Here is a 21,304-nt window from a genome sequence, read left to right on the forward strand (position 1 = left end):
ACATAAGTAAGTGTATAGTAAAAATGCTGATTGAAAGCAGTAAGACTTATTTATTCATTTATTCTATTCCCAAATGTATTTTTGAAAATGTCTTTTGTTTCACTGTATTTTCCAAATATTTGCTTAAATTTCATTTTTCCACAGCTAAATTATAAAAGCAAGTAGATTCCTAGATCTAAATTGTAAATTTTCTGGCTCATCTCATAGTATCTATTGAATTTTATATAGAGAAAATGAGATGCAAAATAATCAAGAGAAAGAAAAAAGAAAAATAAATCAATCAATAGTAAGAAGCCTGATTACCAGAGACCATATTTCTATACCATCACTTGATTTCTCTCTCTTCCCTCCCTATTTTCAATAATTCTACAATCTCGAGTAAGTGCAAAATGATAATATTCATTTCATTTTCTGTCTGAGTACATGACCCCAATTTATAACAGCATCCAAATTTGCCATCCATATGCTTCCTTTTAAAGAGATGCAAGCCAAACATTTCTCTTTATAGGTTAATGCAAGTAGTCCATTTATACAAAGGGAGCTTTACAAGTCCTCGAGGAAACCCATTAAAGAGGTCCAGGGATATTACACTGCAGCTTCTTTCAAACACTGAATTTCCATTGGCACTATTACCCTGACAATAGTTTTAAAAATGTCTTATGCAGCCCCAGAGACCTTCCAACATACTTAATAAATGAGCTAAATAATGGTTAGAATGTTTTAACTAAATAAATACCTGACAGGTGCTCTTTACCCATTGGCAAGGATCCACAACTCTAGTACTGAGTGCAACAGAAAGCCAAATCTCCCATTAATCACCCCCCCACTACCTATGTTTTCTCAGAGTTTTCATTAAAATGAACACTTTTAAAATTTAAACCTTGCAGCTCTTACCTCTAAGCTTTGCAGAAATGATTCTTTATTTATGGGGGATCAAGGAAGGTTATATAACACCAGTCATGCTGTAACAAGAGCTTTTGAAGTTTAGTTATATTTTTATGCTTCTGTTTCTTTTCTTAAAAATACGAAGTTCCTAAGAGCATGTAATATGTTTCTTAGAGCTACATGAATTATTTTTCTTTTACAAAGGATAATGCCCTCATAATATCTGCTTTCTTTCATGAAGAGATACTGAAATTATATATATTTTAAGAGCACACTTAAAGTGAGAATAGAGAGAAAATAGAGATTCTTCTAGATCCTTAATGTTTTCAATGTTTCAATATTTTATCTTGCAGAGTTGGTAGAGTGATGCTCAGGAAAAGCCTTTCCTTATACTGTGTGTGTGTGTGTGTGTGTGTGTGTGTGGTGTGCATAAAAACAAACAAAACATAGTAAATATTGTCTTCAGAAGAATTGATCTAGTATTTATCAACAAAACTTAGGAAACATATGAGAGAGAAATAAATTATTTCAGTTAACTCTTTGGCAGAAATCCATGTGCCTGGTATCTCTAGTTGGTTAAAACTCTCCTTTCACGTGTTGAACCTGTCAAAGGCACCTGCAGTGAGTATGGACTCTGCTGTGAGTTAAGCATCTTACTTGAAGTCCTGGGGGGATTCTAGTTTACTTTATAGAAGGTGATACCTTGGTATTATTTTGACTTGCTCCTGTATAAATGACAGAAGCCTTGCCAAGTTGTTATCGGAACTTGCAAGATTCTCTAGAGGCATAGGCAAAAGTTAATATCTATTGAAAATCAATCCAGTTAACTTTTCTGAATATATAGAAGAAACAGGCTCATTGCTTTTCTGGGTTCAAAAGCCTAGAAACCATGGTTAGAAGCCAGAGGCAAAAGTTACAAGCCTTCTTCTCAGAATATTTTCAAAGACTTCACATTTCATTTTCTTGAAGGTCCCCAAGCGGCTCCCAAAAAATTAGCTATTCTTTTTAAATACCAATTTTAATTGATGTCTCCTTTCATCCAAAGAATCCATGGAAAGAGAAAAGAATATCAAAATCATTTACCTTCATTTAAGCCCAGTTCCAGGGAATGCTTGATAAGATTTGAGAGTAGATGGTATAGTAGCAAGTTGAAATAAAGATGAAACAAATATTTTTGATTAAGTGGTAAAAACAACTGTAAAAACACAAACACCTAGGTTTTAAAGATTTCTTGGAAAGGTATCCAAGTATATCAAAAAGAGGAGGCAATGTTTTTGTAGCTAGCGCAGAACTATGGCCAAATTATAAAAACACATCTCACTTTAATATAATTCATTGGACATCTCAGCATGCAACAGGAAAGTAAGACATTTTAGGTAAATACATAGTGGATTCATGCTTTTCATATGCTTTGCCTTATTTGAGATGGAGTACTACATGTCAGCAGTGTTGGTAATTCTCTGTGTTTGCTGATTGAGTCTTGGGGTCCCCACCCAGTCTCTATGAGGCTTTCTTTGTGACATGAAACACATACCATGTGAGTTGCTGATATTTTGGATCAATGGCCATAAATTCAAATGCTTCCAGGAGTCAGAGAAGGAATTATGGTAAGACTATATGTTCTGTGCCAGTTATCAATTTATGGCCTCTCAGTTCTAAATCCACCTTCTGCCGCCCTGCCTTGGTCTTCTCCACTCAGTTTGCAGTGGTCACACCCTCCCCAATAGGAAATCCAGGGGGTGGGGTTGCGAGTGCTCTCTCCCAAATTTGTTTCTTCTCTGAGTGCTCGGCCTCAGTCCTGGGATAGTGGTTGCTGCATCTAGATGCTATTCTTGTATCCTTCAGGTTTCCCTTCTTCACCTTTTAGTAGTTTAATCCCTTGTTACTAGCTAAAAATTTCCATGTTCAATTCTTCTTGGGCAAATAACTGTCATGGTTCTTCTCCTCTGACTTGCCCCTTAAAGATACAAGGCCCATCACCTCCAGTTAACTATTGCCTGGGTAGAATACATGTTATTAGATATTCAGATTTTTCACAGAAGCTGGGATGTTTTCTGTGAAATCTTTTAATTGTGAATATTGGCAACTCATGTAAAAAATCACCATGTGGACAAAATATTTTGTAAATTTGACAATTTCTGATCTTACTACAGATAAATGAGGAAGCAGATAGATGGATGTAGAGTCACGAGACAGGCAAAGCTTTGGTAAGGATGAAGGGAAGTTTCAGAGAACCTAAACGGTACCTCATAAGAAGGATCCATTAAAACAGAGAGATTGGGAAGGCCAGGCTTTTTAAGAGGACTTTAGGAAGGAAGGTTTCTCTCACACAAAATTACTGCCACTTAAAATATTGGTAAGAAGGAGCCCCACAAAATGCGCGCGTGCGCACACACACACACACACACACACACAATATTAAACCATATAGGGAGTTGAAGTTAAGTCATCTGAGGCTTGAATTACCCATGGGAATGGAAATGATTTCCCAATTCACGTTAACATGAGGAGAGTCTTGAGATTGCCTAGTTTTTAAAGGGCAAATTGGCACTTTTCTGCAGCCAAGAATTGTAAAGATTGGGAAGGTCTAGAATAGGGAAAATTACAAGCAATTTAAAAAATATATATATTGTTTTTGAACTACTTCACTTAAATGTGATATGATTTTGTCACTTTACAGTGAGCTAATTGAATATTCAGGAATGCAAGCCAGTTGCAAGGGTTTGTTCTATTTTTAGAACTCTCTTCCTTCACATTAAAAACTGAGAACAAAAGGGACAGCCAGGTGAATAGTGTCTGCTAATCTAGATACTGGCCACTCAACCTTGGCATAATGGTTAACTAACGCACACTGAATATTTGAACAGTTTAGCATACAGAAGCATAGGGTCAGTGCATCTTTATTTTTCATCTAGGCAGCTGGGCAGAAAATTAGCCAGTTGAACTCCATCTGTCTCTATCTTTTCTCATTAGGGTTTTGAGGAAACATAACATTTTGCAACATACGTATGCTCCTTTGGCTTTTTTAAAGTGTATGAATTATCCTAATGCAAAGGTATGGTGGAAAATATTGTATGTCATGTCAGGAGGTTTGGGTACTTTCTACTAATGCTTGATTTGTAGTGATCTCTCCCAGACATAACATAGACAAAAACTGCTAAGAAAAAATGTTATTTTCATGATACAATGTGAACAGCATAACAGTAATTTGCAAAAGAGTTAAAAAAAGGTTTAATAATAAACATATTTGGGACTTCATATGGAAAAGGAAATAAAAAGCATATAACCATTAGAAAGACAGGGTCCCTGCATTTAAAGGGCTCTGTTTACTGGGGTTGACAAACAAGTATCTGAGAAATTTTAATTCTTACTAGAGTGTTGTGTTATAAGAGAAGAATAAGCAAACTGCTAGGGACCTGGATGGCAAAGATGATAAATTCTTCCCAAGCATACAAAGAGGATGGATTGTGATGTGAAAAATGATTAGGTTTTCCCAATGCATAGAAGGTAGCAGTGGTTACCCATTCAAAGGAAATTGTCTGTGAGAAATATAGACTATTTGGAGATAGCCAATGGTCTAGTCATGCTAGAACATGAAGTATTGAAGAAAAATAACCAATGGGGCAAAAAATGAAGGGATTGGTGCCTTGCTAAGGAATTTCGATGTCATTATCTATAAAATGTTATCACCAAAAATGTTTTCCAGCATCTGAGTGGTTAGCTCTTTATACCTGTGTTTTAAAAGAATAATGCTAGCAATATAAAGAGTGTGTTTTGGAGATAGAATGAACTAGTTCCTGGAAGCTTAGCAGATAGCCCCTTGGAATAAGTTAGGGCATCTGACAATTAGGACCTGAACGACAGAATGAATGGTGTAGATAGAGCATAGAGGACACATTCCAAAGACATTTCAAAGATAAATTTGAGAGGATTTGGTTGATTAGATTTAAGGGGTCAGGAGAGGTCAGAGTCAAAGATGACGGAAGTTTGCTAGCCTGTGTGCCTGGGAGGAGAGGGGCCCCATTACTGGAGCAAGGGAACACAGAGGAGCAGCCGCTCTAGGGCGGGGGTGGAGAGATAATGAGTCCAATTTGGAACGTCTTGGGTTTTGAGTGTCTATGGGCCAGAAGTGCTTCATATTTTCTAAATATAAAAGGGCTTTGGGGGCAATCATCTAAAATAATTGTAATATTAAAATATAATTCATAAATGTCACCCTGATGTAAAAATATTTAGCAACTCACATCATTAGCTCACAAACCATGCTATTTCCAAGAGGCCTATGTATACACTTTAGGTCTAAGGTGTAAAAGTCTATCCATTAGAGAATGAGGCCTAGACAATTACATTTGATTTGACCTACCTCCTTGTACATTTTGGAGACAGAGATTAAAGAAAGAAAATATTTTTTTCTCTATTTTACTATCAAATATTTTGGATATCTCTTATCTATAGATAATTGGCTTTTCAAAAATAAGATTTAGACAAAAAGGTACAAAGAAAAGAATCCAGTAGCTTTAACTAATGGAAATAGAATGAATTACGTATTTTAGTAAAGACTATTTCTTTTAAAATGTCTAAAATCAAACAAAAGTGCTCAGAAATCCTTTCCATTAAATTACTATATTCAGCCTTCTAATTATGACTGCTAGGTATTTGGATTGGATTGCAGGACAAAATAAACAATAGGATTAATACTGAATTACAAATCCATTTTATATAGTACTATTGGATTTGATTAAATCAAGGGTGCTTTAGCAATTAGTAAAAGGACATATAAGATGTTACTAGGCAAACAGTCTGGAAAGCATACTAGCAGGCTCTTAAAACTGGGAGCTAGAGTAGAAATTAGCTGTTAGTTATTTAAGGTCTGTTTTCTCACACGTTCTTCACTTCACCCAAGTACAAAACTCTCTAGAATATTCAACCAATTTGATACACATAGTAAATGACTCATCATCAACTAATCAGTACTTTCTACTTTCTTTCTTAAAACTTTGTGATTCATATAGAATGCCTGGGGAGCATCATGGACCAGCACAGCAGTTATATGCTTATGCCAGCTGATTGTTTGGCTCATCCCAGTGCATATGATTTATAAGAATCTGAAACTTGAACCTAAATTGGCCATGCATAATGATTTCTTCCTCCTTTACAAATCCAGGAATTCCTTCGTAATACCCCATCACCGTTTTTACATGTATTTTCAGTGACAAATAGCAATGCATATTTCTTTCGTGTCATCACAGTTCAAAAAGATTTTCATGTATTTTTTCTCATCCGATACCTTCAATGGCCCCAGAGTTATCTGAGAGGCATTATTTGACCATATTTACAGAAGAGGAAATAGTATCAATAATTTGCTTAAGTTCATGTTGTTAACAAATGATGGAAATAACCCTGGAATCCAGAACCTCAAATTATTTTTCTTATCTAAAATATACTTCAGGGGGATGCCTGGGTGGTTCAGTCATTTAGGCGTCTGCCTTTGGCTCAGGTCACGATCCCAGGGTCCTGGGATCGAGTCCTTCATCGGGCTTCCTGCTCAGCGAGGAGCCTGCTTCTCCCTCTCCCTCTGCCTGCTGCTTCCCCTGCTTGTGCGTGCTCTCCTCTTTCTCTTACAAATAAATAAATTAAATCTTTAAAAAATAAAATAAAATATACTTCATGGATTTAGAAAATCTGTAGAATGCCCGAGTGAGGGAATAGCTGGGAATGTTAGTAGTAGAGAAACTTTTCTCAGTGGAGGTTTCTTGTTTGCCCTTGCTATTGTAGGTCGAACATTTCTCTATCTCTCCAGTAAACTTAAGGCAGAAGGATTCCTAGCCCGATAGTTAAAAGATGCTTAGCTCCTGGAGCTCACTAAAATAATATTCGTCCTGTATAAGGTAGCATAGTTTATTTGTGTAGATTAAGTCTTGTTTACACTCAATGTTTAAACTCATTACAAAAGAGTCTTAAACTCTTTAAAAAGCCATTTCTGTCAGCAAAGAAAGTTTGTCTAGGTGTCAGCATATCTGAGCAGAGGGAAATAACTACTCCAGATGTGTGCTCTAGAGCTTCTACAGGAACATCACTGGGCAAGGAGCTGGACCTTGAAAGATGAAAAGAAACTGACTCGCATGCATACCCAGGCCAGCTCCATTTTGCATGAACTAGAGTCCTGGGACTCTAAGTGGGCAGAAAACAATCATTTCTTTATTTACTTCTTTTTGTTTGGTTTTCCTGTGTGGTCTCAGTTTCAGTGAGAAACTAGTAGGGAAAAGAAACAGAGGAAATATTTTGCCTCATCAACTGTGTTCAGTGTAAATAGTTAAAGCGCACTGAATATAATATTGCAGCTTAGTTAAAAAGCTTTTACAGAAAACTCTAAAATTCCCATGGAAAGTAGTGACATTGGCACAGACAATTCTTTTAGATAGCTTTTAACACTGTTGGTGGGAATGCAAGTTGGTACAGCCACTTTGGAAAACAGTGTGGAGGTACCTCAAAAAAATAAAAATAGAGCTACCCTATGACCCAGCAATTGCACTCCTGGGTATTTACCCCAAAGACATAGATGTAGTGAAAAGAAGGGCCATATGCATCCCAATGTTCATAGCAGCAATGTCCACAATAGCCAAACTGTGGAAAGAGCCGAGATGCCCTTCAACAGACGAATGGCTAAAGAAGATGTGGTCCATATATACAATGGAATATTACTCAGCCATCAGAAAAGATGAATACCCAACTTTTACATCAACGTGGATGGGCCTGGAGGAGATTATGCTAAGTGAAATAAGTCAGAAGAGAAAGTCAATTATCGTATGGTGTCACTTATTTGTGGAACATACGGAATAGCATGGAGGATATTAGCAGAAGGAAGGGAAAGATGAAGGGGGTTATCGGAGGGGGAGGTGAACCATGAGAGACTATGGACGCTGAGAAACAAACAGGGTTTTAGAGGGGAGAGGGGAGGGGGACAATCCCGGTGATGGGTATTAGCCTGGTGATGGGTATTAAGGAGGGCACGTTCTGCATGGAGCACTGGCTGTTATATGCAAACAACGAATCATGGAACACTACATCAAAAACTAATGATGTACTGTATGGTAACTAACATAACATAATAAGATTAGATTAAATTAAAAAAAGAAAGCTTTTAACAGAAGGAGATATGCTTCTATAAAGTGAATAAGGTAGTTGTCATTGCTCTTCCTTTGTCGACAGATTCGGGTCTCTCCCAGGTAAAAAATGTACAAGACTCTTAGTGTACCGCCTTTGTGGATTATTAACAAATCTCATAGGCCTTTCTTTTTCTTTCTTTTCTTTTTTTAAAGATCTTATTTATTTACTTGACAGAGAGAGAGAGAAAGAGCACAGGCAGGGGGAGCAGCAGACAGAGGGAAAGGGAGAAGCAGACTCCCCACTGAGCAGGGAGCCTGATGCGGGGCTTGATCCCAGGACACTGGGATCATGACCTGAGTCCAGGGCAGATGCTTAACCGACTGAGCCACCCAGGTGCCCTTCATAGGCCTTTCTTTATCTGTTTTTAATGCTTTATTTTTGCTTGTTAGCAAAACATATGTGAAAACCTGTGAAGCCATGTAACCGTGTGTATTTTTGATCACGATTCAAATTTCAACTCCTTTCCTTTCTAGTTGTAAAATTTGGGCTACTCGTTTAACCTTCTCAGCTTCCGTTTATTGATATCTAAAGAAGCATGGCCAGTGTACCTCCCTCGTAGGGCTGTGGTGAGTCTTCCATGAAATGAGCACTGGAAAGTACTTATCATGCTGAGATATTGTTCCTTTGTCAGTGTGATCATTCCTTTTATTTATATCCATTTCATAGTTATTCTGTGACCTCTTGGGAATGCAGCAAGTAGGTCAATGATGACTCTCCACTTAGATTGCAGCTATCGACTACTGCCATCGACCAGTGGTGACTCTGTGTGCTGGCATGTCCGGAAGATGCTAACTATGACCCAGATTCCCAAAAGAGCAACAAAAATTTGTTTTGTTTTGTTTACCTTTTAAGTTCACTGCTACAAAGGGCTCAGCAAAAAGGGCCAGGCATTTGCACTTTGATACATTCTTTCTGAATTCGGTTCAAAAAGTCTAGGTAAGTGCAAAGGCTGAAAAGACAAATACTGGAGTCAACTTGTATTTCCTTTTGCTTACTACCCTTCTTACCGAGCCATCAAGTGGAGGCAGATAGGAGGGCTGTCCACAGATGCATCTGACAGGCAGAGGTGTGGTTTTCCAGGTCTTGCTGTGTCCTGGACAACACATTCCTGTTTCTCTAGGCCAGTCCAGCCAAGAGAGGGACAGAGACCGTGTGGCCACAGTGGGCAGGAGGCTGCACAGGGGCTGTCTCTGACTCCTGACGAGCTGAATCACTGCAAGGGGAAGGACACTTAATGAATTTATAGAACTTTTGTAATTATTTGAAATTGTTTTACTATGTTCAGTTATTACTTTCATCATATATAAGCCATGATCCTATTACATTTAAGTACTACTGTAAATATCAGAGCCGTTAATTTTAAACTTGGGTATATTGTTTTATTGCTGAGTCCTCTCTGTTTGCTGTCTTCAAAGATACTTTTATAATGTATTCAATTAAATATTTTGTTTATTCAAAAGAAATCCAATAAAAATTTCTGATTTATTCAATCAAAATATCAATTAAGTGCCTATGTGGATTCAGCAAAAGTAAAGACTCATAACTACTCAGATGGGCCTCTTGTACTGCGGACCCCATAAAGTGTGGTTCTCCAATAAACACCTATTATTTTGGTAGAGAAAATGGTACTTTATTAGTTTCATTATGCCATTAGAACACTACTTGTTAAATGGTTAACTATGAATTTTATGAAATAATCCATAAGCATAAGTAATATGGAAAATTCAAATTTACCCACACATGTCAATTTGTTCCTTTTGTTTTTTGTATGGCAAAAAATAATTAAGTGATTTGTTAAAATAACAAAAATATTAACCTGCCCATTTATTTCCCAATAATACTTTTTAAGTTAAGCTGTTCTATTTATACATAAATTTTATACTTAAATAATAAACTGTCTCAGCTTCACTGATTTGGTATAGCACAATGTTGAATAGCACCATATTCAAAGTCAGATCGGACTATGTTCCCATTTTTATACTCCAGAGTTGTCCATTTAGTCTTTGCATGGTTTTGTGTATGAAACTAAATCATCTACCCCTCAGTCTTCTCATCTGTCTAAAGGGATCCTAATAATCCCTTCCAAAATAGGGTTGTGGTGAGGAGGAAACGGGATAAATGCAGTAAATAATTCAGTGCTGAGCTTGGCACATAGTGAATAGTCAGAAAATTATAACTGTTGTAATCAAATGTGTAGGCATTTTCTAGTGAGTACATATCTAAAGGGGTTGTTTTCATCTGCATAATGTCATAGAAAGCAAAGTTCCACCAGTAGCTAATTTCTTGGGGTAGTCCTTAAACACCAATTGCTCTAGAAATCCACTAAAGGATCATATGGGTACCATGTGCCTTGGTTCTTGATTTTGAAAGCTGCCTCATTTAGGGGAAAGGAGGAGGAGGGAGAGGGAGAATATAAAGAGAAGAAAGATGAGGAAAAAAGAGAAGAGTTTTCTGTTCCTTCTTGGGTACAATGTTAATTTTGGAGAACAGTTTGAAAGACGTGAAACTTTCTTTGCCATCCTTATACATCGACTTTTCATAAAGGCTCACAAAGCAAGCTTTTCCAGTCTGTACAATGGACATTCTCTAAAAAAAAAAAAAAAAAAAAATTAAGGCGTTTCACAGTAATTCTATTACAGTAGTAGAAACATGAAAGTGATAAAATAGAGAAATAGGAAGGCTTGTTTATTTATTCTTTGCTTGTTGTATTTATTTCTAACTTGAGTGTTGCTTTTATGTAGGATGTTTTTACATTGGAGACTTTTTGTACTTAAATTTATAAAGTTGTACGCATGGTGTGTATTTGTGTGTGTTTTATCTTCCAAAGTTTTGCAAGGTCCTTATAAGAAAGGTGTTCTGAAGTCATCTTTATCAATAAAGGTTATAATAAAGCTATCTGGAATATACTTAAATGGAGAAAATATATTCACTTAGGTGAATGTTGAATTATTTTTATAAAAATTTCATGTGGAGTTTTTCCTCTATTAATCTGCTAGCACACAAAGGATAAAAACCTGTGACTTACAAATTAAATGCAGAGAGGAATCCATGCAAAATGAGAACAGAAGTTGCAGACCTGGATGGTAGGTCTATACATATGGAATAAGTGCTGTCCTGAAATGTCCAGAGCATGAATTTCTCCACATTAAACCCTTTGTCTTTCATTCTGTTTACTGGACTGAATGCATTTTGCCAGGGGCAGAAGAAAAGCCATAAAGAAAACAGATCCTGTCTTAGATCATGATGTCAATTCCTTACTCATCACCCAGTCTACTTCCTAATGTCCCTCCTCTTCTTCCCTAAACGGACACCCTGGGAGTAATGCCCTTCAAAGAGACGGCAGACAGTTTCCAGGGAAGCTTCTGGAAGAGCCTCCAGCCTAATTAGGATGAAGATAATTTCTTGTCCTGGCCCTATTTTCTTTCTGACCCTCAACCTAGTCCCCATCTGCTGTCTTTCCAGAGATCATGAGAGACTTTTGTCTCTCCCCTAGAGCGGATTCTCCTTTACTCCATATATTCCCAGGGGTGGGGGTGGGTATAACATTCCTGCAGCTGAAATTTACCTAGGAATTGTTCATTTAGAAAAAGAAAGAGCAGCAAGGCTATTCTGCTAGTGGGCATCGAAGCTTAGAGTCTTTCTGTTCCCTTGAAGATCATTCATTTGGCCCTAGGAAACATTCCACAAATGCAGAGTTAGGGTAATGCATGCTTGAAACTACACTCTTGATTTATAAATCCCATAACACAAAATGCTGTACACAAGGTCACGAAGCAAAAATCCTACATGGACACATAAAATACTCTGGTTTTATTTATTTAAAGAATTAACCTTTCTCTTACCGACAGCTGGAATTTCTATCAGTTCTACTTAACTAAGGGATTTCTTATGTAATTGCCACATTGCCCCACTCAAAAAGAGACACTATCAATTCACTCTGTAGCCTCCAGTTGGTTCTGTCACAAAAATAGGACCCTTGGTTGCTTTTGCTTCATTTTAACAAGTATGTGTTAATTTTTATAATTTGCAGAGTTTAAAGAACAGCAGTTCTGTTTGTGTAAATCACAAGATTTAATTAGAGAAGAGGAAGCCAAATGGTGCAAATAAAAGTCTGTGCATAATAAAATATTAATTGCCTTTAAAAATACAATAGCGCTCCAATATTCTATTACACTCCAGTGGAAAGTGCCGCAAGCCACAGAGCACGGCGCGGCACTCGGCCTGTAATCATGGTGGCCTTGGAAAGCCTTTGGCGACTGGAAAGGCTGCGGCCACCAACCGCCTCTGATGCATCACTGATGAGGGGGCTTGAAGCCTCGCTTCTGTTGGGGTGTGGGACATTTCCCCATCCTCGTTGTACAGCCTTCTGATCTTTGGAGCCTCTTCCAGCACATTCCTGAAATCTGGAGTGCGGGGAAGAATTTAATGTCTTAGGGTTTTTGTTAGGAAAGAATTGGTTGGAGGAAAGGAAGCTAAAGCGAAAGACATATAGAGGAGGTCCTGTTTTGGTTCTGCCCTAGAGGGGTTGCCTCATTCACAGGCCCTGGGACCGTGGGTGCGTAGCTTCGCCTCACGGGGCCTCTGAGTCCTTCACCGGTACAGCGAAGAAGGTGAAGAGCTCAAGGTCCCTTTGATTTTTGAATCATTTCTCGTATTCTACTTAGTATCTCTTTTCAGGATTTTCACGGGAAGGTCAATGTAGAATAAAAATAAACAATGTGTTATCTGACAATAAAATGTACTTTCCAAATAGAGCATACAATAAATATATGTAAGATCTAAAGTAATACCTTGTAATTTAGCATCATGTTTTATAGTTTCAAAGATCTGTTTCATGTCTATTATTTATTTGATTATAACAATTTGATTTCTAAAAATCTCATAGGGTTAAGTAATATTCTGTGTGAGAGGAACGTGCAAAGTTTAATGCTGAATAAGTATCGTATTAGTAGAGCCAACAGATTTAGTTTTTTAAGGAAAATGAGCACGGAGAAACTTAAGTTAAAAGCTGAAATCTGTATTAGATTCCTATGTTATATCTTATGTTTATTTTAACATACCATCTGAGCAAACTTTAGGCTTATAGGGTGGCCAGTGATGCCTTGCAATAAATTCTTTCTCATTTTGCACCGGTATGTGGGGGTGAAGGGTGGGGATCCATTTGACCCCAGTCTCTGCTTGCTCCCCTCAAAGTGGAGCCAGCCAGTACATTCACAGCCTACCCTGGGTCCTAAAACTGAGTTGGAGTGTCCAGGCAGAATTCCTTACTTAGGGAAGAGACCTACCTATCAGAAGTAAAAACAGAGGAAACTCACACCAGCGACATGTCCTTCTGTCTTCAAGATGAACTGAAAGACAAAGATCACTAAGCATCTGGGGAAAACAAGCAACACGGAAAAGAGAAACAGCAAATAAAGAAATGGGAAAATTTGCTTCATAGGAAACAGATAATTCACAGCACAGAGTTTTTAGAGATTCCTTACTTATATTCTCAGAGATACTGAAGAAGTTATGAGGCTATTTAAAAAGATTAAAAAACATGAAAGAGCTCTTAAGAGATTAAAATATGAAAGCTGAAATTAAAATAAGCTAACAGAAGTAGAAAATATTAATAGACAATATTCACATAGCACTGGCCTTGTGCAGGCCCTGTTTTATGCACTTTACATGTATTAAGTTATTTAGTCCTCATAACACTGAGATGAGTATACTTTTATAGCTGAGAAACCTTAGTGGTTAAGTAACACATATTTCCCAGCCCAGTAAGTGGCAGAATTGAGATACAAGCTCAAGTAACAAAAAAACCTGCTTCCAAAACCTGGCAGTTATGCAGTCAACTCTATTTCTTCCCAGAAGGAAAAAAAAAAAAATAATAATAATGAAAAGTTCCCAGAGGGAGAGAGAAACAAAAAGTCATTTACAGGTTAGTAAAAACCAGAGAGGTATCCAGACTTCTTTTCAACTCTGCTATGAGCCAGAAAGCAAAAAGGCACTCACATTCTGTGATCAAATGGTTTTCAATCCAGATTTTATATCAAACCAAGCAATCAACCACATGTGAAGACAGAATAGAGGCCTTTTATGACATTCATGAACTGGAAAAATTGATCTCTCCAAAACTTCTCCCAGGAAGTATCTGGAGGTCTGCAAAACGAAGTAAAACAAACAAACAAAGAAAGGATGCATCCGATACATAGGATCAAGGAAATATCTGACACAACTCAGGGGAGGAGAAGGAAGAAAGAAAGGAACTCCCGGGAGACTGTATGCAGCAGTCTATGAAATAAATTAGTTCCGATGGGAGCAGGAAGTAAGAGGTTCTGGATAGTGATGAATAGGGGGAAAAAAAGGCGAGAAAACAAAAAGTGGAATTTTGGGAAAAAGTGAAACTATGAAGAAGGTATAAAATGTTATAAAATAAAAATAATTTTAGCAGCCCTCAAAATAGCAGAAATGGTTTCAATGTGTTTGAAATATACACTAAACTGAAAAGTGGCATAATTCTTAGAAACTGAAGGAGTATAAGAAAGGAGAACACACTGGATATTGATCTTCAGAACATTCCCTTTACAATAGCCCAGGGGTGATGGAATTGGGCCATTGATCCGAGAGCACCACTGCCTGGGCCAGCAGTGGACAAGATACACACAGCCATAGTCACATCTGTACTGGTTCTCAAATTTCGAATCAATCAGCATTCATGGAAACACATTCCATGTGTTTTCAGTGTAGATTGTAAATATGACCTACATTGATCCATAGCATAAATGTTATGTGTGTAGCTGAGAGAAGGTGTAATGAAAAAGAGCATTAGGGAGAGGTGGAGGAAAATGTAGAAGTGTTAAAATACTTACCTGACAAAATGGAGAATCAAGAGACACTTTTCAAAGTCACTGAAACTAGCAACTGGGGTTTAAAAGGTATCTAGTAGGGGAAGTTAAAATAAAACTGATAATTATCAACCATAAAGAGAAGAAGAAGAGAGGGCAAATGAATTAGATCTTCCTGTATAAGAGGAAGTATATAGACACTTTCCGCTATGGTGTTTATGGAAGTAGGCACTAGAAGAGCTACTTTTAGAGTTACAGGGAGTGGAACTACAGGTGGTAAGAGGTAATAGGGACATTAGTTTTCACCATAAGCTTCTGTGCTCTTTGTTACGCTGTGCAGGTGTTATTCTAATAAAAGGAAAATTTTAAAATATTATAATATTTTTGAGGTGATAAGATATGCTAATTCTCATTTCCTAGTTTTCTAAATCTAAGGACTTTTTAATGTGTCAATTTGTGATCAGACATGAAAATGGAACAGGAAGTGTATTTGCATCAATGTAACCAGAAGGTCCGATTCCTTTGAGAGTTGGCTCGTGGATCCCACGGATAAATTCCAAAGATAACACATGATGATGGGGCCAGTGTCTCTTTATGATGTGGGTCAGTATGTTGTCAGTATTGCATTATAAGCATGACATATAATTCCACGCATAGTACATTGAATAAAAGGGCAAGTTTTTAATCTTCCAAACGAGTCCCAGATACAAAGAAAACTGATGGCTCCAGTTGAAGGCATTTATTTCTTTTAGTTTTGAGCGTGTGCTAACATGAGATGGGAAGAAGATGTGGTAAAAGGAATCTTTAGCAAAGAACTAGAAGACATGGGCCCTGACTGATCACCATGTGGTGTTAGCCAAGGCTCTGTGCCATTTTTTGTGAGGGAGTTTTCTCATCCACATAGAAAAGGAAGAGAGGAAGAAAAGAAAGCAGGTAGGAAAAGAAGGGGAATGGAGGGTGGGAAGAAGGAGGAAGAAGAAGAAGAAAACAAGGAAAGTAGGTGGGTAAGAGGGAAGGAGGAATTTGACCGGATTGGCTCCAAAGTTCTATTATCCTGAGTGAGAAAGATAGTTTATCTTGAACTAAGATGATCACATCAGTGTAGAGATAGGAGGGGGACTTAGAAAACTCTGAGCCTGAGAACAGAGATGTATATTTTAGTTATGGAGCTTTAGGGAGTAGGGAGTCCCTGAAGCCTTAAGAAGTAGGTGATGGTATTAAAAGAGTTACTAATTACAGTCAAGAGAAACAAAGCGGAGAATGATTGAATGCACTGGAAATTTATTAATACATCAAAACTGTATTAAGCTATATTCAAAGTACTCTCCTGGAAGCTTTAGAGGTTCTAAAAGGCATATACGATATAGGCCCTAACTTAGACATTTACACCTAGATAAAGAGATAAGGTTCTCTGCCTGCAAGATAAACATACAAGAAATCAAAAACATTTGCCAAGTATGTTGCAGACAACTTTCATCTGCTGTAACGAGAGAAGATTTTACAGGGCATGAGGAGCTAGAGATGGAGTTTCAGGAAAGCTGAGAAGAGTAAGGTCTGTGGTGAGGTAAGAGAGCAGTTAATGAGGTAGAGATCACAAAAATTCATCCTACCTTCAGAATTCCCCGTGGGGTTGACGGAGACTCTATTGATGCTTCATAGAAATTCAGCTTCTCAACCTCTCTCTCTCATTCTCTCTCTCTTTCTCTGTCTCTCTCTGTGTCTCTCAAAGAGACCACCTGAAACAATAGACCTGAGTGAGAAGGGACAAACCTTAATATGATCTTTCAGGGAAAGCTGAGTCACTTTGTTTACCTGAGAAACAATACTAGATTTTTATCACTAAAGACTTTTTTTGATCATAGGACTTAACTGTATGGGGTCTAGAGGGAGTTGGGTTTTCCAAATCCCTAAGGCTTTTGATCTTTGGCCCTCCATGTTTATTCTTATCTCATTCTTAAATAGCTTGTTAAAGCCAGGCAAGGGTGGCCAACACTCTGGCTCTTTCCAACACTTCTCCTAGACCTACTCACTTAACAGGTAAGGCATGCTTTCAAGTTATCATAGTGATTTTGCCAGGGATTTTTTAAAAATTTTTTTATTGTTATGTTAATCACCATACATTACATCATTAGTTCTTGATGTAGTGTTCCATGATTCATTGTTTGTGCATAACACCCAGTGCTCCACGCAGAACGTGCCCTCCTCAATACCCATCACCAGGCTAACCCATCCCCCCACCCTCCTCCCCTCTAGAACCCTCAGTTTGTTTTTCAGAGTCCATCGTCTCTCATGGTTCGTCTCCCCCTCTGACTTACTCCCCTTCATTCTTCCCCTCCTGCTACCTTCTTCTTTTTCTTTTTTCTTAACATATGTTGCATTATTTGTTTCAGAGGTACAGATCTGTGATTCAACTGTCTTGCACAGTTCACAGTGCTCACCATATCACATACCGTCTCCAATGTCTATCACCCAGCCACCCCATCCCTCCCACCCCCTACCACTCCAGCAACCCTCAGTTTGTTTCCTGAGATTAAGAATTCCTCATATCAGTGAGGTCATATGATACATGTCTTTCTCTGATTGACTTATTTCACTCAGCATAACACCCTCCAGTTCCATCCACGTCGTTGCAAATTTGCCAGGTATTTTTACGGTACAGCCAAGATCTATAGTTTTCCAGTCTCAGCTCTCCGTTTTAGCGCCACCTGCTGCCATTTTTTTTTTTTTTTTTTTGCTCTGGCAGCTCTAGCTTCCAGTAACACATTCTAGAATACATTTGGCCACACTGGGAATAGCTCCATTCCAACCACCAGGGGGAATCGTAAGTACATGGTATGTGGAGGTCGTTGCTACATATACCGCATATCCTTTCTACTACATTCTGAGGGTTAGAACTGTCAAGTAGTCATTCCTCACTATGGGGAGGTTCAGAAGTGAAATCCAGCTGTGTGCCCAGGAGGAAGGGGAAATCCATTTAATGGTCCAGATAGCAGTATCTGGCACAAAAGCAGCAATTCTGTGATAGATTGGACAGTACCCGCCACCGATGAAGGGCTGGCATGCAAGTGTTTGTCTCATGTGTCTTCCATCTTTGTCTTCATAGACGCAATGAGAGACACTTGTTAACCAATATTCTTATAGATGTGTAAATGGTTCTTCTGTTTTAATTATACAGACTAGTTTCTAAGCAGTCTAGTTTTCATTTTTTTCTTAATAACCCTCCTTAATAACCCTTTCCAAATAAATTTTGGCTCAACATGACAGTTTAAAATTTAAAATAGGCACGAAGTCATCTTTTATATATAAAAAAAGCCCAGTTTTAGAATATCCCTCACTTTAAAATTCTGCTCTCTGTTCTCTAATTCCACAGTACCCAAATATTTCAGAAGCAATATAATCTTCAGTTTATTTCAAATTTCTGAGCTTTCCCTAGGGCACCTGTCTCTCTATAGGGCATGAATAACTAGGAACTTTGGTCTGATGCTGTCCACTTGGTTAAAGTTCACAGAGGGGAGAAATTGCCCATGTAGAATCTGCAGTTCCAATACTTGTCGCTGAACATAAAAGAACTCAGGCCTCCAGGGTTAATGGTAACATTAGAATCACTTGAGGCTCAGGTAAGAAAATTGTAATTAAAAGGGAAATAGAGTTTGAGATATAGCTGAACTTTATTATATAAAAGTACAGCGTAGCATTTCCTTCTTAACCTTGGAGCCGAGTCTCTGAAGGTGCTGCAGTTTTTGATGCCTAAAAAATACCTTGATGAGGAAAAGGGAGAAGGAGGGGGAGTTAAGTTACCACTGGCAGAGTTCTGCCCTGAATTCTATTGAATAATTAAAGTCTGCTTGCCGCCTATTTTAAGTTTCCCTACTTTTGTTTCACCTTAGCTTGATTTTGCTCGCCTCAGTGCCTGGGCAAGGGGCGTCTGGCCTCCGTCCCTTGGTGGCTGAGCCATCATCCGTCCCCAACTCTACTGAATTCTTCCCAATCCCCTCATTTAGGAGTTGAGCCAAGTAGGCAGAGTGTCTTTAGTTTGGGTTTTCGTTCTGTTTTATTGTGGTCACTAAAATTGCATGGCCTAGGAGCCGTGTTTTCTTATCCCTTCCCTGTGACAGACGGAAGTAAACCTACCACCATCTGATAAAGGTCAGCTTGGAAACACAGCTGCCTGCCGGGCTCCCAGAGTAGGCCACAGTGCACCCTAAACCTTTCCTGACAACTAATACAATTTAAAATCCAATTAAAACCCTTCGCCTCCTCTTTAGATCCTGAAGGGCTTAGGGACCCAGCCTCCTCAGAAACAACCCACTGAAGTCATCTTCCCCTTCCTCTTTCCATCACTACTTGCTCTCAGCAGTTGTTTACTTCTAGGATTAAATTGAAAAGACCTCAACGAAGTCATTCTGGAAACAAAAACCCGAGAGCACAGACCTCTCACTTCCCGTTTACCCACCTGGGTCTTGCTGTAATAATTCACAACGTGGCATGCAAAACTCCCTCTCTCAACAGGCTCACTGGCTTGGAATCCAAAGTCTGCTACTGCCTGGTTTTTCCCCACTTGTATTCACATGGTTTAAATGGAGTAGCGCCCAGGAGAAATTGATTTCCCTCTGTTGCGTTATACTTCCCTGTTTCTCTGATCTCCTAGCTACGCTGAGTGCCTAGCAATAGGACAATTTTAATAAACACTGTCTAGCACGTGTGCAGTCGGCAAAGATAGGGACCTTCGAACGCATCTGCTGATTAGTCCCTTTGACAAGAGGATATTTGGTGTCTCGCACCTGCTGCAGGTGCTAAGGTCCTCAGTAGCCACATGCCCTCACCTGAGAACTCTCTTGCAGCAATGCTTTGCATTTCTCTTTGTTGAACTTCTGTCCCTCTTGATACCTCAGCTATGCCAAGTATTCAGTGGGCCGGAACCACTCGTTCTTTGTGTTTGTGCACATGGTGTTAAGGGATTAAAAGACAGCGAGGAATATTTACCCTTTAGGAAGTAAAGTCTTGGAAGGGTACACTGCTCCGGAATAGCCCGTGACTGCTAATGGTGGTGAGGGGGATCCTTTCACTCCGATGGTCTGGGAGCTGGAGAATCACAAATGTGGCTCAAACCCTTCACTCAGTATCTATTACGGCATCTGTCCTCTCCATGCTATTGTTTGGTGGCTAATGTACAGAGCAATCCCTCTGCAGAAAATTTACATGTACAGAAATTTTGCAAGCACTGAGAGGAGTTTCAAGTCCTCTCAGAGAGTCCACAGGGTTCAGTGAAAATAGAATCTAATCAACCTGTAAAAATTGAAATCCCACATCTATTGCACGACTTGATTTGATTTGAGGTATCTTCTTTTTGATCCCCGAGCAATAAAATGAGTTGACTGTCTCTCCAGGAACTTTATGTGTGTCTGCTTTTCTCAGCCTCTCTTCTTCATTCTTTGCCTTCTTTCAGGCTTTGATTTCTAAAAGCTTCCTAGCTGCTCTTTGGTCCAAGGATAATTCGTCCTTACTCTGGTGGTCGTGGCTTTTCTGCTGACTAAAAACAAAAGAAAACCAGTCCTCATTGCTCCCCTCCTATTTATGATGGGTACTTCTTGGCCTAACCTTTTTTTTTGTGTGTGTGTTCTTTGCCCAAGTCACATAGTTTCCCTCAATTCCCAGGGTTTTATGAGGACTTTGTGGAGAACCATTTCTTAATCAATCAAATTTGAATCAGGGCAATTTCAGAATTCCTTGTGGTGTTTGGGCAAGAATCCCCTGTGCTCACAACACACCAGGCCGGAGGGAAGTTTATGTTTAAGTAAATCTTCCATTAAGTGTTTCAGGATAGGGTTGCCTATAACAGGGAGAATCAACAGTGGATTAAGGCAAATAATCAAAGCCACATAGATTTAATTTTGAGGAGAGTGTTTTGAAGAAGAGAGTTACTCTATATGGTAAGAGTCGAAGAAGGCACCTACGATGGAACAGAGGGTCATAGGTCGTGATTTGGATGGGGAAGTAAGTATTAAAGATGCTTTGGGAGGGGAGATAAAGTTTTTTTCCTAGAATTTTACTTCAGTTTTTATGCAAAAAACCAGTGCTTGCACACATTATGTTAACCCGACTTTGCAATACTTTGTAAAACCTGTTGATTCACAATCGTTATGTTAGCTTCTGCTTCATGAGACATGTTTTCCCCAATACCTTGTCCTACTTCAACACCCAAAGCATATATTTAATTTAGTATATTATACCGTGTTCCTTTATGGATTAATACAAACAGTCCTTTATTCAGAGAAATGCTAAGGCTGTCGTCCATAATGCACTAGCTCATTGTAGGGATAAAAAGAATTATTTTCCAGTCAGGAATATATGGATATAACAGAGAACTCATCAGAATTTTACTATGGAGTCCAAATTCCCTTAACTATTCTAAAACCATTGTA

At 38.5% G+C, this 21,304-nt stretch overlaps 1 long non-coding RNA gene across 1 annotated transcript; it reads right to left on the reverse strand.

Moving 5' to 3' along the window:
• Positions 1-9,071: 9,071 nt before the first annotated feature.
• On the reverse strand, positions 9,072-19,457 carry LOC113916885. The gene is made up of 3 exons (XR_003518069.2): positions 19,336-19,457; positions 16,493-16,618; positions 9,072-9,265 (listed from the first exon to the last, which is right to left on the reverse strand). It is a non-coding gene; the product is annotated as an uncharacterized LOC113916885 (long non-coding RNA).
• Positions 19,458-21,304: the final 1,847 nt, after the last annotated feature.

The sequence above is a fragment of the Zalophus californianus genome, chromosome 4 (assembly GCF_009762305.2).
Source record: "Zalophus californianus isolate mZalCal1 chromosome 4, mZalCal1.pri.v2, whole genome shotgun sequence".
In the NCBI taxonomy this organism is placed as follows: Eukaryota; Metazoa; Chordata; class Mammalia; order Carnivora; family Otariidae; genus Zalophus; species Zalophus californianus.